Source organism: Pteropus vampyrus, unplaced genomic scaffold (genome assembly GCF_000151845.1).
Source record: "Pteropus vampyrus isolate Shadow unplaced genomic scaffold, Pvam_2.0 Scaffold129, whole genome shotgun sequence".
NCBI classification, from domain to species: Eukaryota; Metazoa; Chordata; class Mammalia; order Chiroptera; family Pteropodidae; genus Pteropus; species Pteropus vampyrus.
Genome location: NW_011888910.1, coordinates 1,413,451 through 1,423,107, shown reverse-complemented (window position 1 = coordinate 1,423,107; position 9,657 = coordinate 1,413,451). Strand labels below are relative to the sequence as shown.

The following is a 9,657-nucleotide window of genomic DNA, read 5'->3' as shown; positions in this document are numbered from 1 at the left end:
CAGCTGAAAGCAACAGTTTTAGTGGAGCCTTTGGAAACAGGTTTACTTGGAGGGAGGATATAATATTAATACTGAAGAAAAACAGGTATTTGATAAAATGCAGAAACCAATTCTAATTTGTTTAAAAATTTGATAAAAACCTATTTATCAAACCTACAACAAACATTATATTAAACAATGAAATACTAAAGCCATTAAAATCTGGACTAAGACAGAGATGGCTCCCTCACCAAATTATTCAATCTACTTTTACAAGTTCTCATTAATGCAATAAGACAAAATTAACTTAAGAGGTATAAATATTAAAAGAAATAAGACTGTATAGACGTTTAGATGTATGGAAATAGATAGATATGACTGTACACCTAGAAAACTAAAAGATTCTACTTTAAAAACATATTATAAATAGTAAGAAAATTTGATGAGGTAGCCACATATAATAAAAGAACAAAATCCACATGCTATTATTTATGATAACAATAACCAGTTTAAAAAGGAAATAGAGTTGCAGGATACAAAGTTAATACACAAAAGCCAATGACTTTCCTATACTCCAACAATAAGCAAGTGAAATTTGAAATTAAAAACACAATACCATTTACATTAGCACTCCTAAAATTAAAATACTTAGGTATAAATCTAACAAAATATGTGTAAGGTCTATATAAAGAAAATTACAAAACTCTGATGAAAAAAATTAAAGAACTAAATAAATTAAAAGATATTCCATGTTCATGGATAAAAATAGACTCAATATCATCAAGATGTCAATTCTTCCCAATGTGATCTACAGATTCAATACAATCACAATCAAAAGCCCAGCAAGTTATTTTGTGGCTATTTATAAACTACTTCTAGAGTTTACATAGAGAAGCAAAAGACTCAGAATAGTCAACATAATATTGAAGAAGAGGAACAAAGTTAAAGGATTGACACTATCTGACTTCAACACTTACTATAAAGCTACTGTAATCAATACAGTCCTCTGATTCTCTTGGTTATTGTATTATTGGCAAAAGAATAGACAAAAAGATCAATGGAGCAGAACAGAGAGCCCAAAAATAGACCCATATAAATATAGTCAACTGATCTTTGACAAAGGAGTAAAGGTGATTCAATGGAGCAAAGATAGTCTTTTCAACAAATGGTGCTAGAACAACTGGACGTGCAAAAAAAATAATAATAAATCTAGATTCAAGCCTAGCCCTCTCACAAAAATTAACTTAAAACGGATCCCAGACCAAAATGTAAAATGCAAAACTATAAAACTCCTAAAAGATAACATAGGAGAAAACTGAGATGGCCTTGGGTGTGATGATGATTTTTTTAGATACAACACCAAAGACATAATTCGTGAAAGAAAGAATTATTAAGCCGGACTTATTAAAATTAAAAATTACTGCTCTGTGAAAACCAAGAGAACGAGAAGACAAATCACAGACTGGGATAAAATATTTGCAAAAGACACATTTGATAAAGGACTGTTCCCAAAATATATAAAGAACTCTTAAAACTCAACATTAGGAAAACAAGCTGATTTAAAAGGGTCCAAGGATCTTAACAGACACTTCACCAAGGAAAATATGCAGATGGCAAATAAATATACGAAAATATGCCCCGTGTCATATGTTACCAGGGAAATGAAAATTAAAACAACAATGAGATACTACTATACACCTACTAGAATGGTCAAAATCCAGAACACTGACAATATTGGTAAGGATGTGGAGAAAGAACTCTCATTAATTGCTGGTGGGAATGCAAAATGGTAAGCCTACTTCAGAAGACAGTTTGGTAGTTTCTTACAAAATTAAACATACTCTTACCATGATCTAGCAATCATGCTCCCTGGAATTTACCCAGAAGAGCTGAAAACTTTTATCCACACAAATGCCTGCACAAGGATGTTTACATCTCCTTTATTCATAATTACTAAAACTTGGAAACAACCAAGATGACCTTCAGCAAGTGAATGAATAAACTGTGATATATCCAGACAATGGTGTATTAGTAAACACTAAAAAGAAATGAGCTACCAAACCCTGAAAAGACATAGAGAAACTTAAATGCATATTGCTAAATGAAAAAGCCAATCTGAAAAGACTACATAGTGTATAATTCCAACTATTTGACATTATGGAAAAGGCAAACGGTGGAGACGGTAAAGAGCTCAGTGGTTGGCAGGTAGAGGAGAGATGAACAGGCAGAGCATGGAAGATTTTCAGGGCCATGAAAATACTCTGTATGATACTGTGATGGATACATATCATTATACGTTGGTCCAAACCCACAGAATGTACAACACCAAGAGTGAACTCTAATGTAAACTGTGGACTTAGGGTGATTTTGATAGGTCAATATAGGTTCATCAATTAATAAAAAATGTCCCACTCTGGTAAGGAATGTTGGTAGTGAGGAAAGCTATACATATGTGGAGGGAGGGAGTATATGGGAAATCTCTTACCTTTCACTCAATTTTGCTGTGAACCTAAAACTGCTCTAAAAAAATAATTCTCAATAACAAAAAATAAAAAAAAAAGATAATCTTATTCATAATAGAGGAGAAAAGTATCTTTGAATAAATGTAACAAGAAACATAAAACTTAAACTAAGTAAGCTATAGAATTTTATTAGAAGACATAAAACAAAATGATCCTGGATGGAAAAACAATGAAATAATATATATCTTCCAAAATTAATTAAATAATTTGAAATAATAAGAATTCCAATCAGAACACCAGAATGTTTACGTGCTAGATAGGATAATCTTAACATTTCCATGGAAGAATAAATGTACAAAAACTGCCCCCCAAAAAAGTTTTAAAACAAAAATGATGAGGGAGCTTGCCATTCCATGTATTAAAACTAATTTTAAAGCCATTATAAACTCTATAGAGTTGGCACAGGAACAGACGAATAGATCAATGAAAGAGAAAAGAACCGAGGAGCAGATCCAAGGGTACATAGGGACTTACTATACGATAGAGGAAGCACATCAATTCAAAGGGAGGGAAATGAATTATTTCATATATGATGTTGGCATAACTGGAAAGCATCTGGAAAAAAATTTAATTAAGCGTCCTGTCCTCCATACCATATTAAAAAGTAAATTCCGGGAGAGATTGAGTTTTAATGTCAAAATAAGCAATAAAAGTTGTAGAAGACAATATTGGGGGAAAAATGTTTGCTTAGAGTAGAAAAGGTCTTAAGAGAAACAAAAATCTCAGAAGCCAAAAAAAAAAAAAAGATTGAGAGATTTGACTACAAAAGGATTTTGCCATGTTGTCATGGTGTCTGCATGACGAAATACACCACAAAGTCAAAAGATGAGCAATAGACCATAAGAAAATATTTGTATCATCATGACAGCCCTAGGGTTAATATCGCTAATATTTTTAATCATGTAAATTAATAACAAAAAAGAAACAACCCCCAAAATATGAAAAATTACACATAGACAGGTAATTCATGAGAGAGGAAATGCAAATAACTAATACATTTATGAAAAAAAATGCTCATTCTCACTAGTAATCAAAGTATTAGAAATTAAAGCAATAATAAGGTATCTTCGACAAAAAATTGAAATACCGACAGCATCTGTCTTTGAGAGAATGTGAAGGAATGGGCACTCTCATACATTGTTGGTGATGTGAATTACTCTATTTTTCAGAAATTAAATTGTTTCAATATATGTTAAAACTGAAGTTAAACATACCTAGAAATCCTGCTTCAAAATATCTATTCTACAGAAAATAAAAGCTTCAGCACTTATGTACACAGGACTTCAGTTTGTTTATAATACTAAAAAACTAAAAACAATTGGAAAGTCTATACATAATTTATAGGATTGAGTTATAGCAAATTTTTATATATAATTTATGCCAATCTTAAATGATTTAGTTCTCAACACGTAGATTTGGGGAAATAATCATGATATATTGAGAAAAACAAATTGCAAAATAATAGTATAATATGACTTCACTTCTTTAATATAAGATAATAAGATATATGGTTTGTGTTTCTATAAAGCAGGAAAACAACAGGATTCACATCCAGTTCTATGATGGGGAGAAACCAGAAGGAAGGGAGATAATTAAGTTTTTTCTTTATGCTATTCTTCATTGCTTAAAATTGTTTCACTCTTTATTGGATTTCGTTAACCAATATCATCATAAAAAATAAAATAAAATAAATTTTTTTGAATAAAAAATAAGACTAAATAAAATAAAATTGTTTCAATCAATATGTGGTACTTTTATAATTTAAAAAAATCATAAAAGGCCGAGAGAATTATGTATCAGGTAGAAGAGTACACACACACACACATCTGTAATGCAAAGCAGCAGTACCAGGCAGAAGGAAGATCCAGCCCCAGGTTGCTGCAAGGCTTCTGATTTAGGGGACAGTTCGAAGCTTGCAATCCTGCACAGTGTCATTAGCCAGTGCCCTGTGGCAGCACATAGCACCAGGCCACCAGTCCTAAAAGCACCACCAATGCCTCACTGGGTCTGTAGAGCAGGAACCACGACCAGCACCTTGAGACCCTGTCCTTCACTCCAAAGTCACCTTTTTCACTCCCAAGGTCAACCAGTGAGTCCTGTGCCTCTGGGTCTACCTTTCCCTTAACTTTCCTCTTTAAAAAAAAAATCTTAGGCTCTTATAAACTACTCCCAAGAAACTCAAACTTGTGTTATGAAATTCCTTTTAAGAAATAAGTAATTAAGTCTACAGCCATGCCACCCTGAACACACCTGATCCTGTCTGATCTCGGAAGCTAAGCAGGGTCAGACCTGGTTAGTACTTCGATGGGAGACCACCTAGGAAAACCAGGTGCTATAGGCGTAAAAAAAAAGAAAAGAAAGAAAGAAGGAATGAACGAACGAACGAAGGAAAGAAGGAAGAAAAGAAGTAATTAAAATATTGAGACTTGCTGACATTTTGCTCACTCAAAGCCGTGTGTTGGTTAACGGCCTTCGGCTTATCCTTGACTTTTGTTTCTGAGGAATTGCCAGTTAACCTGCCACAGACGTGGCTACACATAAACTAAGGAGGAAGGTCAGAATTCACAAGCGCTCACTTATTAAAAAAGATGTTTTCGGTATTACAATTTACCTCAAAAAAGATGTTTTCGGTATTACAATTTACCTCAAAAAAGATGTTTTCAGTATTACAATTTACCTCATCCATTTGATTATTCATTTGTTGAATTTAAATTGAAGGGAAATTTGAGACTTGCACAAAGAGAGGAGCCTTTTATGGAGACTTCCATCTGGGGAACAGATTTATGAGGCCTTTTGAGACCCAGAATAACTTTACTGTGATGAAGCACAAGGCAGGACACCTCCCTTCCCCCACCCCCAAACCAAGGGTGTAGGGCTCAGGGAAACTGAAATGCCAAAAGATACCCAGTTGGAAAGATTCATGAAGCATTACGATTGAGACCTAAATAAAGTCAAACCTTTTAGAGTTAAATAAACCTGAGCTATTCTTTAAGTATTGTTTTGTTGTTGGTGGTGGTGGTGGTGGTGTTGTTGTTGTTGTTGTTGTTGTTGTTGTTGTTGTTTTAATTTCTCAACCAGGTGACTGCTCCGGGCTTTGGAAGCTCCATTTGAAATACAGGGACAGAAGTGACAGTGATGCAGCAGAGAACACGTGCAGAACGTTAAGGGCAGAAGAGCCGGGAGCCCCAGCATCGCACAGGAATGGGCCACTCCACCCTGCACAGCCTCCCCTACAAACCACACGTTGGCAAGTAAACAGAAAGATCAATGTCTTGACAGAATTAAAAGTGGGCAATTTAATAGCAAGATTCAAAGCAGGAAGCAAAATAGCTTGCCCACAAGTTTACCGTCAGAAACATTTTTCCAATCAAGTTTTTCGCTTGGCTTTATGATACAATATTGAAAGAGGACCCCAAAATGCTATTCTGGGAGACTAGAAAAAGTATTAATTCTCAGTGCTAAAGATGACACAGGATATGAAAATAAGCAGGCAAAATTGAAAGCAGGAGCTAGGATGGAAACAAAGGGGCCTCATCTATAAACTGAAAGTGATAGCAGCACTATTCACCATATATGCAGACACAACTTGAGTGTCTATCAACTGATGAATGGATACACAAAATGTGATGTATACCTACTATGGTATATTATTTAGCCTGAAGAGGAAAGAAATCCTGACACATGCTATAACATAATTAAGCTTTAAGGATACTATGCTAAGTGAAATAAGCCAGTTCTAAAAAATAAATAAATAAATACTGCTTGATTCCACAGATATGAGGTACCTAGAGTAATCAAATTCACCAGAAAGTAGAACGGTGATTGCCAGGGGCTGCAAGGAGAAGGGGATGTGGAGTTAGTGTTTAATGGGTACAGAGTTTCAGTTTGGGAAGATGAAAAAGTCCTGGAGATGGATGATGGTGATGGTTTCACATTGTGAATGTACTTAATGCCACTGATCTGAACACTTAAAAATGGTTAAAATGGTAAATTTTCTGTTATGTATATTCTAGGACAATAAAATAATTAGCAGGCAAGGCTACATTTTTCATGAATTTAACAAGTACTATTTGAGCATCTATTCCATGCTAAGGACATGTATGCAAGCAAAACCACACATTGAGAAAACAAGATTCATAATCTAATTCATATGCTGCCAAACATCTCAATAAAAAAATGAAAGAAAGTAAACACACTCAATTATTTAAATATTTCTATCCCAAAGTTTGGAGTCTTAAAGACAGATTACACATTCCAAAAATCTGATTTGCTTCTGTGCTAATTTAATTTCCCAGCTCTCATCAGTTTCAGATATTTTCAGGATAGCGAGCTCATTTTGTATTAAATATAATCTTGACCTCTAAGTACCTCAGAAGACATGGAACTATTCCTCTTTTGAGCCCTCCCACTTTGGTCTGAGAGCATGGGCCAAGTGAAGACAGGCTTCCTTTAGGTGAAACAGAAAAACACCAAGAGACTGAGAAGGTAACCATATGATTTCACTCATATGTGGGATATAAAACGGAACGCAACAAATGAACAAAACAAACAAAAACTCATAGATACAGACAATAGTTTAGTCGTTACCAGAAGGAAAGCGGGGAGTGGGGAGGAAGATGAGGGTAAAGCTGGGCAAATACATGGTGATAGAAGATTTGACTTTGGGTGGTGAACACACAATGCATTATATAGATGATGCAGCATTGAATTATACACTTGAAACCTATATAATTCTATTAACCAATGTCACCCCAATAAATTTAATTAAAAAAAAAAAGACTCATCAGGGTGACACACTAGTCAACAGTAAAGTTAGAAATAAATCCAATTCTCTTTAGGCTTCAGTTCATGAAACATTATATGGCAAAATGTAGCAGTGGGGAAAGCTAGACAGAAGTGCAATTTAATCCTAACTCCACCATGGAATTAATTATATGATTTGGACTAAAGCAAGTTTTGGATCCTTGTACTCTCAGACTCCAAGCGGGGGAAATCACTGTAATTTCACAGGGCAGAGCTCTAGGCAGGAGGGCCTGGGGGAAGGAGGCTGCACTCCCCCTTCAACTCCTTCACAGTTCTGCACACAGTAGAGGGACAGATCACAGTTGACACAAGACCGTAATTTTTAATCACTCCGTTCCCCATAATTATAATACACTCTGCATCCAACAGAGGGTCGTTATCATTGAGGCTATGAGAAGATTTAATGAGGAAAGATGATGAACACATCTGGCAGAGTACCTAATAACTAGTCAGTATTATTAATATTAGCTTCCTTCGGGTCTCTAAACAAAATGCTTTTGAGTCACGTCACTCAAAAGGGACAGTCTATAATTTTTTTTGTATCCCTTCAGATCTCTCCCTTCAAAATTCCTACATGTGCTGCACATATAACATGGGGCTTAGCTCATGTATTCACTTGCAGGTGATATTTCTTGAGCATCTTCTAGGCGCCAGTTAGGTGGACCTGACAGCCTCCTGTTGGCTACTAAGCAGTAGAAACTAGACCAGGAACAGAAGAGTTTGCTTCTCAAGGAAGTAGGTAGACCTAGGGTCACAGACATGACCTAGCTCTCAGCTGAGCAGATGGAAGACCACTCACTTGCTAAGGGCTGAAATGAGCACAGATCTTGACTCTTTTGTAGCCATAACTCATCTTTCTTTGCACCCTTAGGTGGCTCACAAATAAACCAAATTGTGAAAGTCTGTCCAATTCACTTGGACAGAGCTTAAAGGTCATTTTTGACTACCTTTAAATCCAGAACTGAGATCAGACCCTATAGAGAGTAGAAGCATGACAAACCTGGGGAGACAACTTAGCATAATGGTGACAAGCACAAACATAAATGTTAGCAAAAAATGGATTTAAATATTAATTGGGTCACTTAACAGCAGGGTGACCTCGGTTAAGAATTTAACCTTTCTGGGTCTCCATTTCCTTATCTATAAAATAAAGGAGGGAAAAATTCACAGTTTTATGAAAATTAACTGGGGCAAGACACATAACTCAGAGGTAGTACATATAATTGCTCAATAAATAATAATGAATAACATCACAAAGGAGTAAGACTCAGGCTTTCTATTCACAGTAATATTTAACACTTATTGAGCATTTGCTATGTGAAATATGCTGTGCTAAAAGATTATATGTATGTATATGTATACACACACACACACACACACACACACACACACACACACACACACATCAACTATCTCAAGCCTCACAGTAATTTTATGAAGTAAATGTTTTCTACCTTTCGTAGATGAAAAAAACCAAGGCTTGGAGAGATAAATTATCCTTCATAAGGCCACAGAGGGAGAAGCTAGCAGAGCCAGAGCTTGAAGCTGCTCTAATGGTGTGCAAAACCATTATTGCCTATTACTTGAGGCAAGGTATTTAATTCTCATTTACCAAATAAGTATATAATGGTAATGCCCTCTTCACTTCCCTCACAAAGTGAGGGTCCACTGACATGATGGATACAGAAGGTACAGTATGTGTCAAAAGACAGACAAACACAAGATGAAGTCATTATTAAAAGGCACAGATCCTGCTTAGAGAACCACAGTCTAGCGGGGGAGGACAGACAAGGACACCAATTACTATAACCCAGTGTAGGAAATGACCCACCATGAGAGCAGTACCAACATAGGACAAAGGGACATTTTTTCTTTCCTTTTTATTTTCTTTCTTTTTGTGGGAGAGGGGAAGGAAAGTAGGTGGACTAGGTGTTCACACTCCACAGATAGAAGATAAGAGGGCACATCAGTCATCCCCCTCAAAAGGACTTTAAAAGAATATGTTTGCTTTGACTTGAGTTTGCTTTGCCAGGGGAGGCCTTATGGGAGATAGCTATAACACATACATTGTATTGTCATTCAGATAATTATGCATCCTGAATGAGTTGCCAATGACCTATGGGACAGTAAAGAACTCAAAAGGACTGTCTTCTGAAGGCCCCTCCTGCTCCTAGAAGGAGGGGATGAGCAGCCCTATGACTGTAGGCCTGGCAAAGACAGAACCCGGGACCTCTAAGCCATACAAGGTTCACCCCTGCCTTCACCAATGCTTAAAGCCCCTAAACAGGAGAGCTAGTCAGCGACCCTTCAGCCCCTGCTGGAATATTCTCATCGCCAGCCCCTCCTTATATCT

The 9,657-nt window shown here is 36.0% G+C and overlaps 1 pseudogene; it reads left to right on the top strand.

Moving 5' to 3' along the window:
* Nucleotides 1-4,723: 4,723 nt before the first annotated feature.
* LOC111744205 lies at nt 4,724-4,842 on the top strand (annotated as a pseudogene).
* Nucleotides 4,843-9,657: the final 4,815 nt, after the last annotated feature.